General features: G+C 39.4%; 2 pseudogenes; one reads left to right on the top strand and one right to left on the bottom strand.

Annotated features, from left to right (window-relative positions):
- Positions 1–1,055: 1,055 nt before the first annotated feature.
- On the top strand, positions 1,056–23,876 carry LOC145495110 (adhesion G-protein coupled receptor G2-like; annotated as a pseudogene).
- On the bottom strand, positions 20,831–21,671 carry LOC145495113 (uncharacterized; annotated as a pseudogene).
- Positions 23,877–25,059: the final 1,183 nt, after the last annotated feature.

Here is a 25,059-nt window from a genome sequence, read left to right as displayed (position 1 = left end):
CCCCCTAATTTTCTTGTATCCTATTAATTTTTTACCCAAATATCCAGTATCCTAAAAACCCCTAATAGGGCCTCGCTGATGAACTGATAAAGCTGATCAAGATACACAGATCATAATCTTTTGACCTGATACTGTCTATCGTTTTCTTTTTTTTTTCTTTCTTTTTTTTTTTTAATACACGACCTCCCACCTACCCACCTACCCTGCAAAAATAACCTAGAAAATGCCTGCAAGCAGAAGCTCATGTTCAAATCCTTCTGGGAAAGCCAGTTACTAGTTTAGCCACAGACATGCGTAAAATGGCTTTAATGTCGGTTACATTTTCACTTCCTACCCAGCCTACCCCTACCCGTTGGAATGTTTATTTGTCAAAGGTAACGCAATCTGTGGAATAATGGCGGGTACACAACAGATCAAAACAGAACTGAGCTTAAACGAGTTCTTGATGAGAATCCTCGATTAAGAGGAGGATTTTAAAGGCTTCTAACAGACTTCTGGGTCAGTTAGGATTTCAGCAAATTGTTAAACTTCTTGTTGAGCATTATACTTGTGTTAAGCGAAAATACATAGCGTAAATGCGACCAGTCTTTTATACTACCGGACGGATAACACTCCTCAACATGAATGGCTGTTATGTCATATGACAGACCACCATCGGATCAACAAATGTGCCTTGACTACTATAGGTCAATTTATCCACATATATAACATCATGCCTTGGCTTCATGTTTGTTTTTTCACTCCTATGCATTTTACATTATGTCGATCGGAAGAAAAGTACCGAATGAATGTGGATCCGGAAATTACTCGAAAGTTTTAAAGTCAGTCTTCCGTTTTTGCAATTTTTTCATAGATATTTAGAATTTATTGAGGATTGAATTGAGCCAAGGTGACAAGATATGACAGAGGATTTACTCTGAAAGCTGTCAAGCTGTATTTTTAATAATTTCCTCTCAGTTCTATTTTAGACAAGTTGTTTGCATTGGCTAAATTGCGAATCCTATTAATTCGTCGTCAACTGATGCAGTTTTCTGACATACAACAATTCTGGTATTGCCATTTACAAGAAGAACGTATTCGTTTTCAAGCATAACCAAATGCAAGCGTCTGTCAGGTACTGATTTGACCTGATTCATGACATGACTCATCTCAAGTATAATTTTAAGCTGGAAATGATGTTTTTTGCTATGTATCCACATTTATTGCTTTGTTTCAGAATCACAGTGAAGGAGACTTTAATCATCGACCTCCTGTTTATTACTGGTGCTATCTTGGAATTTTTACACGGTTTGTATGGAAATAATAATTCCTTACCTTTTTACGCCTTAACATAGAACATTTTCCTTTACTTTTAAAACATTTCACTCGCAGCAATATCTATAAGTGTTAAATTACGTGATTCTCAAGCCATTACGCTTCTTTTCCTTTATGTGGGAACACACAATAAATGAGTCCATTTTAGGCGAGCTGGTGGCTGGCTAATCTCAATTAATATGCGCCTTTCACTGAACCAAATGTTGAAAAGAATAAGCAAAAAAATTATCCTCTGAGACCCAGGGACAGCTAGTTGGGTTGGGGGAAAGTAAACGCCGCAAAAATCGAAGCGATGAAACTTTACAGTTACTTTCGTCGCTTCAATATTTGCAGGGTTCACTAGCCCTGGATCTTAGAGGGTGAAGCAAAAAATGGGATTAACAGCGTGTCCGTGTGAGCACTGACCACTTAAAGTTTCGTGGAAAATGGATTGTCTTCATTTTCTCTACAAAAGTCAAGCAATATATGCAATGAACGAACAGAGCCTATATTTCGGCAGATTTGCTTTCTTTATTTTTCGAGGAATTCATTTTGCAGGCACCTCGAAAACCACACAAAATCGAAAATTGAAACTCCAAACTATGGGGGTTACATTATGCTTACTTAAAATTCGCACATTTAATTAAACATTCTAATTCTTACAGAATTACTGCATATTTTTTTTCCTGTTTCCGCACAACTAAAAATTATTTGCTCATCAAAAAAACACAACCAAAGTATTGAAGTTTTTTTTCCTTACCTTTACCCTGACCGAGCCTCCAAACAAACAGATTGTTTTCAAAAGTGGTACTGAGTGTATCTCTATACATGAGTGATGGAGGTCATCAGCCTAATGTACTAAGCCTAAGGTGGAAATATCTGTATTAAAAGTTGTGGGCACTCTTAATTTTGAAGCGCAAAATATTCGAGCAAGTAACTCAAAATTCAACATTTTGTTTTGTACTTTTGAGTCCTAGCACTGATCACAGAACGTCACCTTTCCGTCACACATCCTCATTCTTTGTTGAAGAAGCCGTTGATTAAAAATCACGTATTCCCATGGAAATGAGCAACCTTAAATGGTTATGTTAATAGTTTTTTTTTTCAAACCTTTCCATTTCATTTTCTTGGTTTTTATAAGTTTGCTATAATTTGAGTTGAGTCATCGCCAAACCCGCTATTGTTCGTTAATCACATTTGACACTTCGTGAGAATGTTTTCGCGAATTACAGTTGTTAATAAATCAGGAGAGCTTAGAGAGAGATTTTTATCCAATTTGATATCCGAAATGGACCTTTTTAAAGATGTCATAAAGATCGGCTTTTCCGAGTATGTTTTTTAAATTCAAACACACAATATATACCTAAGTGCTGGATTTATCATGCCGAGTAAATAGGCGCTGCATAGTGGAACTGGACTCGGTATAAATTTATTGTATAAATTATGAAAGATATTGTGAGTTTATGTTATGTGGAACTATGGAGAGAACCATTAGCTGATGTGGCTGGCAACAGCTTCCTGCAGCACTTTCTAAGACCCCGAGGACACTAAAGCGCGTGTATTTTGATGCATTTTCGCCTATCGTCCACACTAAAACCAACGAAAACGCTGATAAAAAAAAGGTTTCAAAAGTGGGGCCTTCTAAAATAGTATCATTTTAAAACCGCTCCGTTTCTAGTGTGGGAAGGTGAAAACGGAGGCTTTTCAAAACGGTGCCGAAAAGAAGCGTCATATACCGTCCTTTCCATGCATCAGCGTTTTCGGACGTTTTAGAGCTTGCGATAGGCAAAAACGTATCAGAGAGTATGCGTTTATTTTCAAACGAAAACCCATTATTTTGGACAGGTGAAAACAAACCAAAAACGATAACACTGCGTGTGTATGTTAATGTGTAGTGTAGTTTAATTTTCAATTTCGTTTACATCGACCTCCGTAAGCAGCTTCTCCTGTTCAAAATACAAGCCTTTGCTTTGTCGCTAACGCATCAGCTTCATCGTAACTGAAAGATTTTCACGCCTTTTCCCGCTATATTTGGTGCCTGCTCCCGTCGTTTTGCCCAGTTAGCAAAAACCACGAGCTGCTCCTGAAAGATCCGGTGCGAAAATTGATTACAACCTGTAATAACGACTTTGTGCTCATATCACGTGACTTTTTGCTAGTTTAATTACAGCGACAACCGAGTGACAATCTGATGACAGTTATAAACTAGCTGTAATTAATAGACAGAATCATCTGCACATACCGAAAAATATTGTTTGCTCAAAATTGTCAATTTTGAGATAAACAGATAACCTGAAAACTTCATTTCCTGGCAAACTAGAATTGCTTGCGAGTTGCCACTTTATTTCAGAAAACGAAAGTACTGATAACTCTCCTTCAAATTCGTAGGCTATTTCGTTCAAAAGAAGAGTAAAACTATGGTCGTTTTCAGGCAGAATTTCACTTCATTACGTGCAGGTTTATAGTTTGAACAAAAGATGAAAAGTTCTTATTTTTCCCGTCCTATTGCAAGATGGAAAATGAAACATTTAACATCAACCAAACAAAAAATACGATGAAATAGAAATGATTCTTTTGTTTTTTTTCACTCATACAATTTACTTGATATAAAAGAAAAAAAAAAGGTGTAAAAGTTCAGTATGACTGTGGAGACTGAAGTGGCTTTGTGGTCAGTCTTCTTCATTGTAATTTTTAGATAGATCTTTAGCGACGATTAAATTACTTACGCCAAAGTGAAAGATGAAACAGGGGATCTACTCTGAAAACTCTAAGGCCGCATTTTTAATAATTTCCTCTCAGCTCTATTTTAGAGGAATTGTTTGCACTGGTAACTGATGCAGTTTTCCCACGTACGACAATTTTGGTATCATGATTGCCATTTAGAAGAAGAACGTATCCGTTTTTAAACATGCCTAAAGGCAGGCGTCCATCAGGTAAAGATTCATGGCGTGACCCATCTCATGCATAAAAATTGTCGTTCTTTCTTATTTCCACATTTATTGCTTTGTTTCAGAATCATGATGAAGGAGACTTTTATCACCCACCTGCTGATTGTTGGAGCTATCTTGTTATTTTTATACGGTGTGTATGAAAATAATTAATTCCTTAACTTTTTAAGCCTAAACAAGTCGCATTTTCCTTCAGTTTTAAAATATTTCACTGGCAAAAATCTCTATAGTTATGATTATTTACTTGGTTGGGTTTTTTTACGCTTGTATTCCTTTATGTTGCACAAAATAGTGGAAAACACTAAATTTTTAGAATAGTAGTAGTAGTAGACTTCATCGGAGAAGGTACCATAAGTGAGTCCATTTCAGGCGAACTAGTAGCTTGTTGATGTAGACTGATTAAAATGGGCCTTTCACTAAACCAAAGGTTGAAAAGTATAAACAAATCAGCCTCTGAAACCCAGGCGCAGTGACTTCAGCTAGGACGAGATAAACCCGTAAAAATGGACGCAGAGAAAACTTACAGTAACTCTTGCGCTTCAATTTTTGCGGTGTTTACTTCCTCCAGCCCCAATTAACAGCCCCTGGCTCCGAGTCTCCGATGGTAAAGCAATAAAAGGAATGAATTTTTGTATTATTGTTGTTCGCGTTTTGCTAAAGCAAAACAGCAGATTCAAGTGTTCGTGAAAAACACAATTCGTATAGTGTAATCTTCTGGGCGAGGGAAGTTTTGAAAAGAACTGTTGCTGGTGACTGACGTTTCGACAGCCTGAGCGGAAATTATCTTCAGAGTCAAGCGCACCGCGTTTGTCAGTCGCGGTGTTTTAATTCCAGTCCATGCATTGAAACTTATTGGTCTGTTTAGCTTTGATGGTATTGGCTGTAGGACTCTTAACGTCTGTCAACAGTCGTTGGTTGGTTCTTCTACATATGTAAGTTTCGATCCGTCTATTGTTAGTCAAATTAGGTAGGTCTCATTGAGATCCCTCTGTCAGGTAGATATCTATCATTAATAACGCAAACAATAGGGTAAATCGCGGAAATGTTTGTTCGTATATTAAGTCCAAGTAAAGTCATTTAATTGCATCTCTACTTGAATTAAATACACGCCAATCTTTATAGCATCAATTGTAACATGGTTGAGTAGATGTTGTAATGTCGAGCGCATGCATCGTCAAACATTCCTCAGGCAGGTCTATCAAGCAGTGTGGAGTACCAAACCTTTTCAAACTCAAAAAGTTATAGTGAAGACTGACTGAACGACGAAAAAAAGAGAGAGCCGAAATTTAAACCCAGGCCTAACTGCCTGGGTAAAAAAAACAACAACAACAGCACCGTGCTCTTTCTTTTTTCTTTCGTTTTCCATTGCGTTCATCGTTTGCTTTGTTCAAACAAAATAAATCGCAGCATAGTAAGTAAGTAGTCAGTCTTGTCCATAACAACAGTCTTGTCCATAACAACAATGACACGTCCATAACAACAGTCTTGTCCATAACGACAATGACACGTCCATAACAACAGTCTTTTCCATAACAACAATGACACGTCCATAACAACAGTCTTGTCCATAACAACAATGACACGTCCTTTGTCGGCTGGTAGTATGACAATGTTGTTGTCGTGTTTCAATCGTTTCAGTGCTTGTTGTTCGTCTTTTGTCAGGACCACCTAAACGAACAGAATGCCGACATCCGGTTTACTAAAGAAATCGAAGAAAATGGAAAACTTACTTTTCTAGACTGTTTGGTAAGCCGCGACAACAACGAATTAAGAACGACAGTGTACAGAAAACCGACGCATACCGACAGATTACTTGACGAATCATCCTACAACCCGACTTCACACAAAGCCACGACTATAAAGACTTTGACGAGACGAGCGCAACTAGTTTGTGACACACCGGACAGCTTACGTGACGAAAACAGATACCTTAAACGTGTTTTTCACAAAAACAACTACAACGCTGACTTTATTAGACGAAACATTTACCGACCTACTGAAGCTGACGCTACGAACAGGAACCCAACACCTGTTACTACATTGACCATATCTTATATTAAGGGGACTTCTGAGACCATCTCACGGATCCTGCAGCCCTACAACATCCGTGTAGCCCACAAACCTACAACTACGTTACGACACTTACTGACCAACGTGAAAGACAGAGACGAACCTAACAACAGACAGGGAGCAGTTTACAAGATGAAATGCTCCGACTGCCAGGCTTCCTACATTGGTGAGACTGGCAGAAACCTTAACACGAGACTGACTGAACACAAACGAGCCACGAGAAATGGTGATGCCAACAATCACATTGCTGTACATCATCAACTGACAAACCACAACATTGACTGGGACTCTGCTCAGTGCTTAACCTACAGTACAAACTATTTTCAACGACTGACTCTGGAAAGCTGGTACACTAACTTAGAACAAACGCCTCTCAACAGATGTCAACAACTACCAGCGCCTTACAAACGACTTATCCATTACGGAAACGAAACCGACAAACGGACTTCTAACAGACCGACTTAACAATACACGGACCAAAAACCGACCTATTTGACTAACAATAGACGGATCGAAACCCACCAATGACTGATGACAAACTTTACACGAGTCTTTCAGCCAATACCATCATGGCCATACTGACCAATCACGTTCAACGGACCAGACTTATAACGTCATCGACTGACAAACACTATTCACTTGACTCTGAAGATGACTTCCGCTCAGGTTGTCGAAACGCCAGGCACCAACAACAGTTCTTTTCAGAACTACGCTCACCCGGACGATCACACTATACGACTAAAAATAAATCGTATTTATACAAAGCGCCAGTAACTGTTGAGTTTTCTAATTTCTGGTGACCAGTGAAACGATGAATGACTGGTTACCCAATAAAATAACGGAAATACGTGAACATCCGTTTAAAAGTCTGTCTAGATGCTTTTACGGACTGTCGTATAATTCGCTATTTTGAGGGACATCTCAAGGTTACTTACCGCAAAAGGCAATTCACGTTTCTTTGCCATAAGACTATTCAATGTCACTATTTTAAATTTTTATTACTGTTATCCTATAGAAATAAATAAAATAGAATAGACGCACTTTAGAAGCACTTGAGTAGATATATACATACAATAAATTAAAGTGCGAAAACTTTCTTCAGATGATAAGTCCAAATAGAAGCACTTTATGGCTTTCTTACTTAAATTAAATACGCGCCATGGTCGAGTGGATGTTATAATGCCAAGCGTCGCTTTACATTCTTCATGCAGGTCTGTCAGGCAGCGTGGAGTACCAGGCATTAAAATATGGGCATTAAAATACGGGCATTAAAATATGGGATCCCAAAATTGCCAATTTTTTACAAAGAAACATATTCCTGGGGGCAAGAGTAGCCCCCTGGCATAATAAATAGTTACACAACTTCCTCATATTTTTAAAGTACCAAATTTTGGTGGCTTGCTACAAAGCGTTTTCGAACCATAATAACCCAGACATGCTAAACAAGTTTTATCGTATAGCTTTGTGCAATTCGCTGGATTCCTTGGAAAGGCACTGCACAGTGACACTGGATTCCTAACATGTCATTATTACTGTTATCGTTATCGTTATCGTTGTCGTTGTCGTTGTCGTTGTCGTTGTCGTTGTCGTTGTCGTTGTCGTTGCTGTTGTTATTGTTATTGTTATTGTTATTGTTATTGTTATTGTTATTGTTATTGTTATTGTTATTGTTATTGTTATTGTTATTGTTATTGTTATTGTTATTGTTATTGTTATTGTTATTGTTATTGTTATTGTTATTGTTATTGTTATTGTTATTGTTATTGTTATTGTTATTGTTATTGTTATTGTTATTGTTATTGTTATTGTTATTGTTATTGTTATTGTTATTGTTATTGTTATTGTTATTGTTATTGTTATTGTTATTGTTATTGTTATTGTTATTGTTATTGTTATTGTTATTGTTATTGTTATTGTTATTGTTATTGTTATTGTTATTGTTATTGTTATTGTTATTGTTATTGTTATTGTTATTGTTATTGTTATTGTTATTGTTATTGTTATTGTTATTGTTATTGTTATTGTTATTGTTATTGTTATTGTTATTGTTATTGTTATTGTTATTGTTATTGTTATTGTTATTGTTATTGTTATTGTTATTGTTATTGTTATTGTTATTGTTATTGTTATTGTTATTGTTATTGTTATTGTTATTGTTATTGTTATTGTTATTGTTATTGTTATTGTTATTGTTATTGTTATTGTTATTGTTATTGTTATTGTTATTGTTATTGTTATTGTTATTGTTGGCGCACCCTTAAATCGCCCCGAAAAGATAACATTTACAATACAAAGACGACCCCCAAAATTACGCCTTTGCTCGTGCAAAACGAATTACTCAATTTTCAAAACTGTGGGCGTTGAAAACTGAAAAATATTCGAAGTATAATAAACACAATAGCCTCTGTTTCACTTTTAAAATATGCTCGGATATTTGTCTTTGGACATTACCTGTTCCTCGGAACTCTAAGTTTTCCTCGAGCCTCGCTCTCGGAAAACGGTACCCTTCTCGGAACATATAACGTCCGCAGGCAAATATCCGAGCACATTTTCGCGCCGAATGGAGGTTATTGTTTGTAGGTATCCAGTGATCCAGCTAAGCATGCAATATTTTGCCATGGCGTGGAAAGAACTGCCAGTTACGCAGGTGTAAATAACATTATGCTAAAGAAGTTTAACTTTCTCAGTCGTACAGCACGGCCTGCAAGGTGGAGATGGAGTGATACTGGAGCGTCATTTTCAGCGAAACCGAAGATGTTCGGCGTCGTACGTGTAAACGACGCCACGAAATTAGTAGATACTGGCCCTATCGGAGTTTACTGGTTCCTGATCACTAGCGACAATTTTCTGGAAATTGAAAACTGCAGCGAAAAACATGCTTATATTTGCGAAGGATCTGAAGGTAAAGAGTTGATTTACTGTAAGACGAATGATATCTGACAACTCAAACTTATCACACTCAGTTAGTACTCTTGACTAGTCTAGATTAAAAGATAACTGTAAGAATGTAGTTCAGCTGACGATTTTAGAAAGTAGACGGTTATCGTTAGCATACAGGTACATGGTTAAAACATCACACGTGACGCTTGCGTTAATGGTAAACAGAATTTTTATAAATCACGCTTTGTTTCTCGACATCCATTCTCTAATGTACGGAAGCAAGCCGAGAATCCACGATGTCCTAAAATTGACTTAATGATTTAACCACTGAGAAAAGAGAAAGTGATAATTTTTTTGTATTGCATGTTTGCATCACAATTTTCTTTGACCATTCATGATAGAAACCGATCTTAATCTTTGTAGTTTTATCAAGAAGAATAACATAGTCAAAGTCAACACAAATGCAACCCACGGCATTGGCTACAACGTTGATGACAAAAGTAACAGCAATATTCAGTATCTCACCAACACTACCAACAAATGCAAAGGAACAGGTGATCGTGTTTTTATATTTCCTAAAGAGTGCAATCGTAGCAGTATGTGTGTATATATAGTTTTTTTTTTCCTTGGCAGCTCACAACCCTTAAATCTATAGCTTTGAATAAAGATTCTTTAAATATATTTCTCCGCGCTCAATGTGTCGGTAGAAATAGATTTCTTTCCTTTTCCATTACAACAGAAATGCATTTATCCTCTTGTCTTCCCTGGGCACATAAAAAGCACACGACGTTTTAGTTTGTTTGTTTGCTCTTTTACACTTTCCAACAAACTTTAGAACAAATTCTACTACATATTCCAATACAACGGAAACTCGGCCAAAACCATCGCACTTTTTTTCCTGTCTTCGATTTTCCTGTTTAAACCAGTTTTCCTGTTAGACTTGGTGCTGTAGGCACATGATAGTATATATCGTATATAAGTGCATAGACTGCAACACCACGCAAAAATGCAAAAGACACTTAATATATCTAACGTGATGATGTTGTGCTTCTCTTTCGGTATTAAACGATTACAGATTATCTCATCAAATTGAAGCAGCTCAATGTTGACGATGAAGATTCTCTGCAGGTAAGAAACTATTAATACGCTCTAAAACCTTCGGGATTGTTTCCATCATCGGTCGTATTGTTGACCAGTCACACCATTTTGTTTTCCAAACCCTGATATTGCAACACGGATAAGGTTTATTACGTCAAAAACAATGGTTTTTCACCAAGTAATGATGTGTTTCAGTGAATTCAAGGGCGTGGGGTAACGCTGTGAAGCATAAACATGTTATTTAGGGGTGGGTGATATCTTTTCCTATTCGTAATTTAAGGGAGCTGCAGCAAAACCACTCCAGCATCGCCAAAGAGAACCTTTATACAAAAAAATATTTATCGAACAGAACAATTTGCGCGTACTTTATCCGGGTATACTAGATGTTTAATACCAAACAATGCGAAATGACCAAATTTCGCCCGTTTTGGACAAAGTAATGTTTTACAACGTTAAAAAACTGTTAATCAATCTCCGATCGTTACATTCGCATAAAGAAAAAGAATAACAGAATAAACTATTTATACCTAAATTTAAACGAAAACAGAGTGGTTTCAATAACAAAGGAAAAAAAACTACCACCAATGCTTAGCTTGATTAACTATTCCTGTGAAGAACTGTGCATTCATTAAAGTTCAAATGGCAACTATATGGACTTTCATAACAACAACACAAAGTGCATCTCAGCGCTGGCTTATTATCCGTATTCCTTTCAGGAACTGAACTCGGTAATTACATATTAACCAAGGTATCAAAGCGATAGGCGCAGTTAACAGGTCTAGGTGACTGCGAAACTCGAAGGTAAAATTTCAATTCAAGTTTAACTAGGTGTCGTCCTTGCCGTCACCGTCGCCATTGCTAAGCTCCCTGATATTTAAATCGGGGACAAACTTAGTCTAATGGCCTACTAGGTTAAACTGATTTTTAATCTACCTTAATAGTGGGTTCTATGCTTTTAGATTGCCGTGAATGAAACTTCAAGGCTACTTACACATTCCAATAACAGTTCCTATCACGAAACGGCGACCAAATCTGTTGGTAGCCACTCGGCAGCTTGAGGCATTTGCCATGAAATACGCGATGGAACATCTAACCACAAATGGAACCTCGAATGCCAACATAACTAGCACTGGAGAGCACTTTGGTGAGTTATTGATTAAGCCAACTTTGAAATTATACGCTAAATTAAATACCCCATCAACCATTTATAAAGACCTTTATAGGGGAGCTACGCCGCGCGAAACAACTTAACTATAGGAACAGAACCACAGCCATGCATACAAATAGAAAACCATGCAACTCTTTTTACATGGTCTACACGGCTAGCGGCATAGATCGCGGGCACGTGCGCTCTACGAAGACGGCGAAAAACGACGACTTTGAGCAACGTGGCGACCATACTCCCGCCAATACCAAGTCATGCAGCGCAGCAGCCTTGGTTTACAGCGTACATCTTTGATATTGGACATCAATGTTATAGTCAACTGACACCTGTCAAATCAGGGTATCCGTTGATCAGTATCACATGCCATATCGCGGGCTTAGGTTAATTTTTTTTGAAGTTGACCGCTGACCACGTACTGAGTTTCTATTAGATCGCGGACTCAAGCCAGGTTAACTTTTTTTAATCAGGGCCGGGTTGTTTGGAAGCTAACACAGGTTCAAAAATCAACCGAAGTATAAATTTTTCGTGTTTCTCACTCTTTATGTCTTCTGTAGTTTGAAGTTATACAAACTCAAAAGAGAAGGCCACAATATGAACAGAAAACTTCACCGTAAAGTTACAAAAACTCAAATCAAAATTTTCGCTTATCCTGGGTTAGCTTAATTGGGCTTTGAACAACCCTGCCAAGGAGCTCCGCTTTTAGTCTTGGCTAAATCTATTTATAACATAGCGCGCACGCTACTCCTACCTAATTCCTATCATGGACGAAATCACATTATAACATAGCGCGCGCCCTAGCCCTGCCTAATTCCTATTAAGCCATCATGAACAAAATCTTTATCTACGCACGGCCGTGCTCAATAAAATGACGTGTGCAGTTTCATTTCAGCTGCAAAATTTCCGTCGAGTTTAGTGCGAGTTGCTTTTGTTTAGGTTTCGTAAACGTGAACATTGTTCTGAACAATCCAAAACCTACTTCGAGGTTTTGACTTTTGCCGAGCTAAGATGTTTACTTAGACTTGAGTATTTTGACTTTGTTTGTCAAGATTTTCATTGCGTATTTTTGTCTTTGTCTGCCTACATTTTTATTATAATTAAATCGAAGAAGCGAATTTTTCGTTGACAATTTTAGAAACCAAGTTAAACGTTTTCGTTCAACTGATTGTGGCGTGTTAGGATCCTAATGACCTTTGTTTTCCTTCACCGTGCATTGTGAGAAATTTGTAGTTAATCACAAATAAAACATGTTTTAGCGCCCAATATGTTGTCGCCATGTTATAAAAGAATTGGTTCATGCTTTTAGCTGTGCGTATATCGAGTTATGGATGCACGCGGGAAGTTTGGAGAGCACTCAAGAAGCTAGAGTTGCTCTCGGCTATCGCCTCCAGCAACTCTTACGCTTCTTCCGTGCTCTCCAAACTTACCGCGTGCATCCATAACTCGATATACGCACACTAAGCATAAACCAATTCTTTATTGTATAATAACCCAAGTTATTCTCGCGTTTTTATTGGTTCTCGCCTATTATCTATAAGAGGACAGCCGCACGATTGACGTCATCAGTTCAAAGTTCTTCCCTCTGTGTTTAAAATGGCGAAAAGTTTTAAGAAGGTACAAAAAGTCATGACGAGGCACTGGACAGGTGCGAGAGTCTGGAAGAAGAAAGAAAAAGTCGTTTCGATTCTAAAAAATGACTGAAAAAAATACTTGAGCAGTATCAGTCGGCAGTCGAGCGAGACTAAACCAAAAACAAAATTGTTCTTGACACTACTTTAAGGTAAGAAAACATTGCTAAACGTTTCGAATTTAACAAAACCACTAAGCAAAACGTTTATGTCATCAATTTATTTAAAAAATTGAACTTTTCTCAGTCTTAAAATTATTGTTGACACAGTTTGATTCCAGGAATTAAACATCAAAACATCATCAGTTTAAATAAACACATGACCTTAAGTTTAACCTTGTTTTCCGACGCGAATGTTCCAGTCCGATTCAGAGCATAGTAGCGAGAAGAGAAGAGCGCACTACAGCTTACGGTCGACTGTATCCCAGCTATAAGGTGTCTCCGACACTATATCAAACTGATTTGACAATCACCAACCACAGAGCTAGAACACAAATTTCCACCATCACTAACGCTCCTTTCATCCAAAACTCGAGTCGAATGGCCCGCAGGCGCAAGTTTTCTTAGCGTATATTTTCATTTCCTGCAACATTCAAGACACCGTCCCAGCTTTTCGGCTCACAGGGCTGCTCTGATGATAAAAACTGACTCAACATTTTCTTTAGATTTGTAGATTTCGCAGTTCAATTCTGCTTCCGCTGTAAGTTTTCAATCCACGAGAAGCGATTTTCGACTCAAGTTTGACAATGGCGTGATTTGTTTGGACCAATAACAATTCTTTGCTACGCATAGCAATCAATGAGATTACTTCATTTTGTATAGACAATAGATAACGTCAAACGGCGTTTTTCGCGTTTGCCAAAGTGGGCAAAGGCCGGCTTTCGAGTTACGTTGAAAGATTTTAAAATAAAAAAAAAGCTTTTTTCGTCGTTTCTTTGTTATATAAAACAAATAGACCCCATGTTGCCGTGCGTCTGTTCCGTAATAGATCACAGAAGATGTTTAAATGTGGTAAGAACATCAGTGACCCACTCGGCTATCGCCTCGTGTGCCACTAGTTTTGATCTTACCAAATAAGTGGCACACGATGGTGATTTTGACGTCATCTGTGATCTATTACTGAACAGACACTCAGCAACATTCAATCTATTTGTTAAATATACGCAAGGCCGTGCGTATATAACATGGCGTGTGCATTTTCAAATTAGCTGCAAAATAATAGTGTTAAGTTTTGGCAATGTGAAGATTATTCTGATCAATCCAAACTCGAGCCTTTTACTTTTGCCAAGCAAAGATATGTTTACTTGAGTATTTGGAATTTGTTTGTTTTGACTTTGTTTGCCTACATTTTCTTTATAATTAATTCGAAGAAGCGAGTTTTTCATTGACAATTTTAGGAACCAAGTTTAAGCGTTTCCGTTTTCGTTCAACTGTTGCTCAAATGATTGTGGCGTGTTAGGATCCTAATCATCTTTGTCACTGTGAGAACTTTGTAGTCAATCACAAATGAGACATGTTTTAGTGCCCGTTATGTTATCACCATGTTATAAAAGAGTTGGTTCATGCCTTTACTTACTTACTTAATCCTCTTCCTGCGTGTCTGCACATAAGGCCGTGGCTCATGCTGTGCGCACATTGAGAAGAAGCTAGAGTTGTTAGAAAAAGCTAGAGTTGCTCTCGGCTGCGCCTCAAGCAACTCTTGCGCTTCTTTCGTGCTCTTCAAACTCCATAACTCGATATACGCGCGCTAATTATAAGCAGGAACCAATTCTTAAATATTATGGGTGGTTGTCTAACCGGCCTTCTGACGAAGCTAGAAGGCTGTATAAAAGTGTTAATTCCTTATGGTATGTCCAGAGCTCAGAAAAATCGAATGATGATATATTTATAAAGTGACCTATCAACAAAAAAACGTTTACATTTTGAGAAAGGAGTTTTGTCCGAGCCTTGTCTCTTCCAGTGATTATTTACTGGAGGCTTCACCCACCCCAGACAGTTTCTGAGTTTTCTGAATTGGCCCGTAAACATGATGTCTGCGATATTTTCACAACTTTTCTTTTCAGTCAATTTATAGCATTTACTGATGTTTACAGTGATGGAGGTTCGAAGTGTAAGCGTTGGTCATGAAAAAGACGTATAGTTTCCCTCTGAGGACGGCAGAGAACATCATGGTGATGGAAGTGAAAAGATCTTTCTACCAGCAGAACTCTTTAGAAAACAAGGTACGAAATCATATGAGCAAAGCTTTGCTTATTATTAAATGAACCGCTCCATGGCCCTTTCATAGGAGTAAAATGAAGAATGGTGGATCACGTGTGTGCTTGTGGAGTAGAAGTGAAGGCAGGCAGATTGATCTTTAATTTAGTTTGCCCTGAAATCTTTGAAAGGAAATATGCCACTAAGACAACGAAGTCCTTACCCTAACCTGGAACATACTCAGCTTGATTTTGCAACCAATGCAGAAACTTTAGCACTATCGTCATCAATCATACTCTTAACCAAATCTATGTCTCCGAAAAAGGGATATCTAATTACGAAAAAGTGAAATGGATATCTGTAACTGGAGATCACGAGATCACGCGTCTATCGCGTGACAAAAACGCCCGCGGAGAACCAATCAGAATCGATAACTTTTTTATTGTGAAGAAATCGAAAAGTTGATCTGAGCGTGTCCCTTTGTTTAGGATATATACCGAAGAAAAATAAAACCGTTATAGAAGGATATTTTTCATTTCTCTTTAGACAGGACAATGGAGAACTTAAGTGTTGTTTATTCCTTCCTACCTTCAAAAGCTTGAATGAATACTTGACAATGATTATAGACACTGTAATGTTGGACTAAGCGCGCAGTGCGTGTTGTTTTTAATAATTAGCAATGAGTCTCTGCACGATCGTCTTATTCTGTGAACGAGAAATCGTGACATAAAATTTGTTATATCTCGTCCATAGAAACTGGATGGAATATTATATAAGGACATGCACGAGTTACTCCCAGATGAAAGTCAGTCCTTTCTTGATGGGTAGGTATTCGAAAGTATAGAAATCAAACATTTATGAGCAAATTATCTTAAGTTTAGTTTATTGAGTCTCCAACGTGATGTAAATATTAAAAAATCAAAGTTTGTTTCATTATTTGCTAATATACATATTTTCTCTTTTATCAGGAAGACTTCAAACACGAGACTTCAAACACGAGTCATCGCATGTTCTATATTCCTTAACTTGTCTACTTTGCTGCCAAAAAACGTTACTATATCATTCACTTTGGAAGAGGTGAAAAGACATGTTAAGTATTGCTTTGTTACGAGTATCTTTGTAGAGCAGGATTGTTTCCAGACAAAATCAGGATCGCTGGTAACAGCGACAAACTTAATTTATTTCCGTAAGGTAACTTCACGAATTTACAGCACTACTGCTTCTTCAAATTTGAATCAATCTCTTCTTACAGAAGAAACTCTCGCTCTAATATACACGAGGCTTAAAGTTCTAGAAACTTCTATTAGGAGCTGAATTAAGTAGTTTGACACAGTTTCTAATCTGAGTAATTACTTAAGGATCAGAATGTTCTGGAATGTTCTTATACAAATTGATCACGGCTGAATGACTTCCGGTTCTAGATTGTTCTAGAACTTGACTTAGACAATTTTTCGTAACATAACCCCCTCTTTGAGAAGAAATTTACTAAATTTTTGCACAACAACGAAAAATCGTCTATGTGGATAGTCAGTATACACTTATTCCAGCAATAAGCTTCCTCCAGCACACGACTTAGGTAATCAGCTCCCACGTTATCTGATCCCTTAATAGCTTGCACTTTCATATAGTAGCACTGTAAGAACATAGCCCACCGCATCAACCGGTTATTAGTGAACTTTGCACTGTTCATATACTTGCGAGGCTCGTGATCGGTCTGTAGTACAAAACGCACACCATACAGATGCATATGGAGTCTCTTGATACCCCACACGACTGCTAGGCACTCTTTCTCTATCGTAGAATAATTAAGCTCTGCATCACTCAACTTCTTACTTGCGTAACAGATAGGAAACAATTTGCCCCCATGCTCTTGCATCAGAACTGCACCGATCCCGTAGTCTGAAGCATCTGTTCTTAGAACAAAGGACTTTTTAGGATCCGGTAGTCGCAAGATTGGATCACTAGTGAGAAGGATCTTGATGGTTTGATAGGCTTTCTCCTGGGCGTCACCCCACTCCACTTTACTTGGTTGACCCTTTCGTGTAAGGTCAGAAAGGAGAGCCGCAACAGCGGCGAAGTTTGGGATGAAATCTCGGTAATATCCTGCCAGTCCTATAAAGGAACGAACCTGCTTCTTGGTTGTTGGTCTTGGAGCTTTTCTGATTTTGGCGACATTATCCTCATGGAGACCAATTAAACCCTGCTGCAATTTATGGCCGAGGAAATCAATGCTGTCAACACCAAAGATACACTTGCTCAGTCTAATCGTCATGCCAGCTTGAGCTAGGCGCCTAACAGCTCTCGGAGGATCTTAAGGTGCTCCTCCCATGTACGGGTGTGGACCAGGATATCATCCCGGTAAAACTCGACATTCTTCATACCTTTGAGCAATTTCTTCATTCCAATCTTCAGAGTAACCGCAGAATTCACCATGCCGAAAGGCATCTTCAGGAACTCATACGAACCATCTGGGGTAACAAAGGCCGTCTTCGGGATATCTACTTCCGGTATTGTAACTTGCCAGTATCCTTTGCTCACATCGATCTTCGAAAAGAACTTGTCTCCATTCAACTTCTGAAACAAGTCAACAGTTGCTGGCATGGGCTCGCGATCGAAGACGGTTAGCTTGTTGAGCTTTCGGTAGTCCACGCACGCTCTGTTGCTACCATCCTTTTTCTTTACAACCACCACTGGGGAGGCGTAGGGAGAATTAGACTCTCTGATAACTCCCATTTTCATCATGTCATCTATGTCTTTCTTCAGAGATTCCCTCATACTATTCGGAACAGGGTACGGCTTAGACCTGACGGGTTCATTGGACGTGAGGTTGATGTGATGCTGCACAAGGTTCGTGGTTCCGGGAGCCTCGGTGAGCAGGCTTGAAAACTCTTGCGCCAAATCTAGAAATTCTGCTCGCTCAGTTTCGTTAAGACCTGGGCCAGTCTTTACATCTGCAACGGATTCCTTCGCCACATATCCACCAATCTCTAGGAAGCCAGTATCATCATCATCTGGATCCAGTTCTAGTTCACTCGGCTCACCACTGCAGGACACGCTTGTCACCAGACCCTCGGCGATTGCGGCTGCAGCCTCTCCAAGTTCCTCTTCTCGCTCGTTGTACGCCTTTAAGAGGTTAGCATGGTAGACCTTCAGCTTGTTTTTTACTCTCACGTTGTAATCGTTGATACCTACTACAGCGCTAACTTCGTAGGGACCTTTCCACTGCATCAGCAACTTGTTATGATCAGTCGGCAGCAACACAAGAACTTATCTCCTGACTGAAACTTTCTCACTTTGATCTTGCGGTCATAGTAGTGTTTTACTTTCTGTTGGGCTTTCTGAAACTCTTCATGGGCAATTTTCAAGGTGTCCTCCAGCTTTTCTCGTAACTCAAAGACATACTGGTAGCTGTTCTTCACATCCGGAGCCTCTACTTCTTTTGTCCACAGCTCTTTGAGAATGAACATGGGACCTCTTACAGCTCTCCCGTAAAGAAGTTCGAATGGGGAGAACCCTGTAGATTCCTGGGAAACTTCACGGTAGGCAAACAGGAGTGGGTTGATGTAGCGATGCCACAGTCTTGGTTGCTCACTGCACAATCTCTTTACTGTGATCTTCAGAGTTCCGTTGAACTTCTCCTTCATTCCATTACACATAGGGTGGTAGGGGGTGGTCGTTAACTGCTTAATACTCAAAAGGCATGCAACTTCTTTCATGCAGTCAGACACAAACTGTGTGCCCAAGTCACTTAGAATCTCTTCTGAAATTCCTAGGCGGCTGAACATACAATATTCTTCGGAGGAACCGCTTCGGGGTAACGCGTAGCATAGTCCTCGAGTGTGAGGATGTATCGATGACCTGCTTCACTAGGTGGACCTATCGGGCCAATAAGGTCAATGGCTACCCGTTTGAAAGGCATGTCGATTAGCGGCATCTTCTGTAGTGGCACCTTGAGAACCGATCCTTTATTTACCGTCTTCTGGCAAATGTCAGACGACTTGCAGTGTCTAGAAACGTCACCTTGAACACCTGGCCAGTAGAATGCTTTCTGGATCTTGTCAGTGGTTTTCTTGACACCCATATGGCCTCCCATAATAAATTCGTGAGCTAATTCCATTAGTTGATGTCGCAAAGGCGTTGGTACCATCACTTGCCTAATCGGTTTACCGCCGTTTACATGGGGATGCTTGTAACTTCTGTACAACACACCGTCCTTTTCTTCAAAGCTCACCTCCTGCTCTCCTTTTACTTTAATGTCTCTTCGTTCCCAGTACTTCTCCAGGCTTTTATCTTCGCACTGCAATCTTACCAGCTTGTTTCTATCTACAACTGCATTGTTTGAACTGCTTGCAACTTTAAGCGTTGTATGCTTTCCGTCCTTCCTAGCTTGACTCCGGGTTGTGACCGCACGTGCCTCTTGCCAGTTGGGGTCTGGGTCGTCTGCTGGTCGGGCGCCTGGCACATTACCGATTATCAAGTCATATATCGCATCAGGAAGGCACTGCACGTCGACTTCCCCAGACAGGTAAGGGGTGTCTACTGTGATCCGAGCAATTGGTACCTTCCTCACATTACTGTCAATCAACAACATACAGTTAAAGTCACCTGTGTACTGTTCTTCCGAAACGAGCTCTTTTTACACTACAATACCACTACAACCAGTGTCTCTTAGCACATCGACAGTCTTGTCGCCTATCTTCCCTGTAACCACTGGCATTTTACTCCTCGCTCCAGATAAGGGCTGAACACAGGCACTACTTAGTAAAGGAATTTTCTTTCCACAGGCTAAGAGGAGTTGCCCACCCTCAATGCATGCCTGGATATCTTCTGTTGTAGCTTGTGGTGATGAAGATTGCACTAAACATCCAGCGCCAACCTGATTTCGGCGCACAGGGTTACCATTTTTGATCTGTCCTCCTGACCTTGGCACACTGGATTTACAGTTTCTTGCTTCATGGCCGTGCCTGCCACACAAATGGCATTTCCTGGTCGGAGAGTTAGCAGACCTATGTCCTCGACCATTACACCTGAAACAGTACAGTGGTGACGTATCACTTGGTGGCTTCTTATTGTCTTCCTTCTCCGGTTGGGTAGGCGGCTTGTTCCGTGCGGGACAAAACACATGCTTTCCCTGCGCCTGTAAGTACTGGTCAGCAATTCTCGCCATCTCCTCTAGGGTTTCAGGTGCTCGTTCACGCTAGTGAACAGTAAGTTCCTTAGGGCATGAATTAATGAAATGTTCTTTAACGATCAAATCTTTTAGTCCTTCATATGTCTTCTCCGTTTTCGATAATTCGAGCCACCGAATCAGGTAAGTTGACAATCGAACTATAAACTGGTCTGGACTCTTGTCAGTCTCAGGCGTTGAGACCCTAAATGTACGCCTATAACCATCCTCTGTAAGATCATACCTTTTCATAAGAGTTATCTTCATCTTGCCATAATCTGAGGCTGCTTCTTCTGAAAGGCGGGAGTAAAGATCTAGCGCTCGACCCGAGGGTAAAGCACTCAGCTTGGTTGCCCATCCAGCTTTGTTCCATTTTGCGGTAGTTGCAAATCTCTCAAATCGCTGAAGATAAGCATCCAAGTCATCTTTTCCATCTACGAAAGAAGGATGTTTAGGAGCTTTCGCTCTGTCCTCTTTATTAGATGCTTGAGCACCAGGCCACTGATGGGTCTGTTCCAACTCTAAACGTTTCATTTCTTCTCTGGGCTTCTCCGATTTCCACTTTCTGTCTCTGAAGCTCAGCCTCCATTTGCAGTTTTCTTATTTCTCGCTCTTGTCGTCGCGCTTCCCACTCCTCATCTTGCCTTCTACGTCTCTCCACTTTCTCCTCTTCTTCTATCCTCAATCTCTCGTCTTTTTCTTCTTCCTCTCTCCTGCGTTTCTCATCTCGTTCTTCCTCTCTGCGTTTCTCCTCTCGTTCTTCCTCTCTGCGTTTTTCCTCTCGTTCCTCCTCTCTGTTTCTCCTCTCGTTCCTCCTCTCTACGTTTCTTCTCTCGTTCTTCCTCTCTACGCTTCTCCACAAATGCAAGCAACTCAGCTCCTTCCAGGGCAAACGTTTTGCCTAACTCAACAAACTTCTCCATATCATATGACACACAGCTTAGAAATGTCCACAAAGGATAACAGTGTATGACACGCAGTCTGGAAATGTCCACACAGGATAACAGCGAAACCTTCTTTTACACGAAATCGGGTCACACAGATCACCAAATCCACTCTGCTACGCTTGTCCTGTAGCTTTCCTGGTTACGGTAGTCCAGCAAACAAATTTCTGCTCTCCCGGACAGGCCCCCAATGTTACGAGTATCGTTGTAGAGCAGGATTGTTTCCAGACGAAACTCTGGATCGCTGGTAACAGCAACAAACTAATTTATTTCCGTAAGGTAACTTCACGAATTTACAGCACTAAGCTTACAGAAGAAACTCTCGCTCTAATATACATGAGCCTTAAAGTTCTAGAAATTTCTATTAGGAGCTGAATTAAGTAGTTTGACACAGTTTCTAATCTGAGTAATTACATAAGGATCAGAATGTTCTGGAATGTTCTTATACAAATTGGTCACGGCTGAATGACTTCCGGTTCTAGATTGCTCTAGAACTTGACGTACACAATTTTTCGTAACATGCTTTTATTATGTTTTCTATTGACTACATATAATACTTCGGCTCTATGACGAAAGCCTTTGTGTTATTCTTAGCTGTTGGAATCTGGCATAAGTGCTGGAATCGGAAAAGTGGCAACATTCCAAAAGAGGAGAAATGAAAGCTGCGTTTATAGTGTAGGACCGCAATTTGATGGCCGATAAACACGAGGGATTTTGCTCCAGGGTCGATTTGCACGACTAGTACACAGTGGGGTGCACAGTATGGGAGCTTGCTCCATATTATGCTACAAACAAGGGAGCGTTTTCAAGTTTGTTCAATTTGCCCAGGGATCTTTGTTCCCAAATATGCTCCCGGTTTAATGTAGTGGAGAATGTTGCAGGGTGGAAATTCCGCTCCCGAAAATGAATTACGCCCATGAAATCGTTGATACACACGGAGGAGCTTTGCTCACGGAGTGTGGCCCTGGAACAAAGTCCAGAAGCAAAACCCCTCGTGTGTATCGGCCTTAAAACTCCCTAAGTCCATACAAACTAGGCTATACTAATTTAGCCCTTTCGCATTCCCTCTATTGAGTCTGTTTTCGTTTTCTTTCTTTAAGCCTTCTAAACTTGATGATATACCAATTTGTGTATTTTGGGACTTTGACATCAGGTACATTTTAATATCCACACCAGCTAATTTTTGGTTCTAATCTATGTATATGTTTAAGTTAAATAAATGATCATCCTGATTTATCCAGGTCCAAAATCTTAAAATCTACCTATTAATCATTTATTTGCATGTTTCTTGTGCAGGAGTCGATTCAACGGTTCCTGGTCAAACAGGGGATGCACGTTAGTCAACTAAACTAACGCTAAAGTTGTGTGTAGTTGTAATCATGTCACGAACTTCGCCGTTCTTTTGCAAGTGGGAGAAACAAAAGTGAGTAAACCCTTCTATATTTGCAAATTATGGTGTCACCCTTTTTTTCTTTTTTGGTTTGTTTTTTTTCTTTCTGTAAATGGAACTCGAACAAACTAACAGCGTAAGTTCTCATCAAGAAAGGCCATTTTAATCATCATCTAACCTACTGAGATGGCTTACATCATTTCGTACGGCCCGGATCTTGGTCAGTATATTCAGTTTAATTAATTAATTAATTTATTTATTTATTTATTTATTCATTAAATAATTTATTTATTTATTTATTTAAATGGTTAATATATTATTTATTTGTTTTTAAATCACATATGGTCTGGCCTACCTCTTTTTCCTCACCTAGATTCCTGACAGACATCAGGTGGCCTTGGAAGTCATCACTTATATTGGCTGCGGGCTGTCGCTAGTGGGCGAGACTTTAACTGTTCTCACCTATCTGGTTTTGATGTAAGTAACCCCTCCGTAGCATAGTCATACCACCAATAAAGCAGTTCATTTCTCTGGCTCTTCCGTGTTAATTAATGTTCTTTGTCTTGAATTTCACAACAGGAACCTCAAGCAGGAGCAGTGTCAGATAAGACTCAATCTAGTCATAGCCATAGCCGTGGCACAAATCATTTTCCTCGCAGGAATTGATGCTACATCAAAGCAGGTAGCTTCATTTAGAGAACTAATCACCATCTGATACGTATGTTCTGAAACTTACGAAGAGGTTCGGCAGGGATCAACCTTTCACGTTCGAAAAAGCTGAAGAACAAAAGTCAGTCGTTTCTTAGTTTAATAGCTCTACAAAGTTATTTGTGTACAAAAGTCAATTTTGATAGGAGTTGGATTGGGAGTTATAATTGTTTTTTAGTTTGTTAGTTAGTTAGGTTGTCTCTTTGGCTCTCAGCTTGTTTTGCTTTGATTCTTTTGTTTGTTTGTTTTGCTTTTGTTGTTGTTGTTGTTTTTAACTAATGTGAAAGACTTGAACTGATTCTCTAATACTATCGTTCTTTCACAGGGAGCCTGTATTTTTGTAGCAGTGTCTATCCATTATTTTTATCTGGTCGGGTTTGCCTGGATGCTGATGGAGGGAATCTACTTGTACCTCATGGTTGTCAAAGTTTTCAACACCCTAGTAAAAATGAAACTATTTTATACATTCTCTTGGGGTATACACAAGCCTTTGTTTGGTAAATTACGTAACTACCCTTCATGACTAAGCTTAGCATCAATGGAAAACAAGAAGTGATTCGTCAATCAATGTAGCTAAATAAACCTGAACAGCACTCCATCAAAACCATCTTCCGTATAAACGATACAGATTAGATAGCGAGGTAGTCGGTAGCAATAAGGATGTGAAAAGATTTTATACAGTTAGGGACTGCAACAGCAATAGTTGCATCATTCAATTAATATCTAGATTTAGCCAAGCTTAAAACCAGAGCTCCTGGGCCGAGTTGTGCAAAGCCCGATAAGCTAACCCAGGATAAGCGAGAATTTTGATTTGAGTATTGTAATTTTGTAGGTTTTCTGTATATTGTTTGGCCTTCTGTTTTGAGTTTCAATAATCCCAGAATACACAAAGCAAAAGCAGTGAAAAACATTTGTATATAGGAAACATTTATACTTTGGTTAACTTTTAATCCTGGGTTAGTGTTAACCGGCTTCGTAACAACCTGGCCCTGATTACAGGAAGTTAACATGACATGAGCCCGTGATCCAATTGAAAACCAGTGCTTTGTCAGCAACGATAAACTTGAGCCCCCCGATATGGTCACGTGATGCTGGTCAGTGCATACCTAGTTTTGACAGGTGTCAATTTACCATAACAGGGATGCGCAATATCAAAGAAGTACGCTATAAACCAAGGCTGCATGTCTCTGTCAACCTATTACCTGGGATATGGCCGCTATCTTGCGCGACTCCACCGTCGTCGTAGTGCGCACGCGCCCACTAGCAATACTGATAACCATGATAGCCATAAGAAAATCATTTCCTGGCTTTTCTTTTCTTTTCTTTCCCATATGAGTATGTCAGTTTGATTTCTCTTGTAGGCTTCCCATTGCTTATGGTGGTGTGTTCGATTGTGATCGCATCCGGTGCAGAACACGGAGTTACAAGCTATGTACATAGTGACTAGTAAGTATCTGGCAATTTAAATAACGAGAAAAAGTTTTTTATTGGCTTTTATACTGGAGCCAGTTTCACGAGGCCGACAGTTAGGATGTTTCTAAGTGTTTGTTTCAAATACAGGTGTCTACTGTTAAGA

The sequence above is a fragment of the Orbicella franksi genome, chromosome 8 (assembly GCF_964199315.1).
Source record: "Orbicella franksi chromosome 8, jaOrbFran1.1, whole genome shotgun sequence".
NCBI classification, from domain to species: Eukaryota; Metazoa; Cnidaria; class Anthozoa; order Scleractinia; family Merulinidae; genus Orbicella; species Orbicella franksi.
This window is presented reverse-complemented; position numbering and strand designations above follow the sequence as displayed.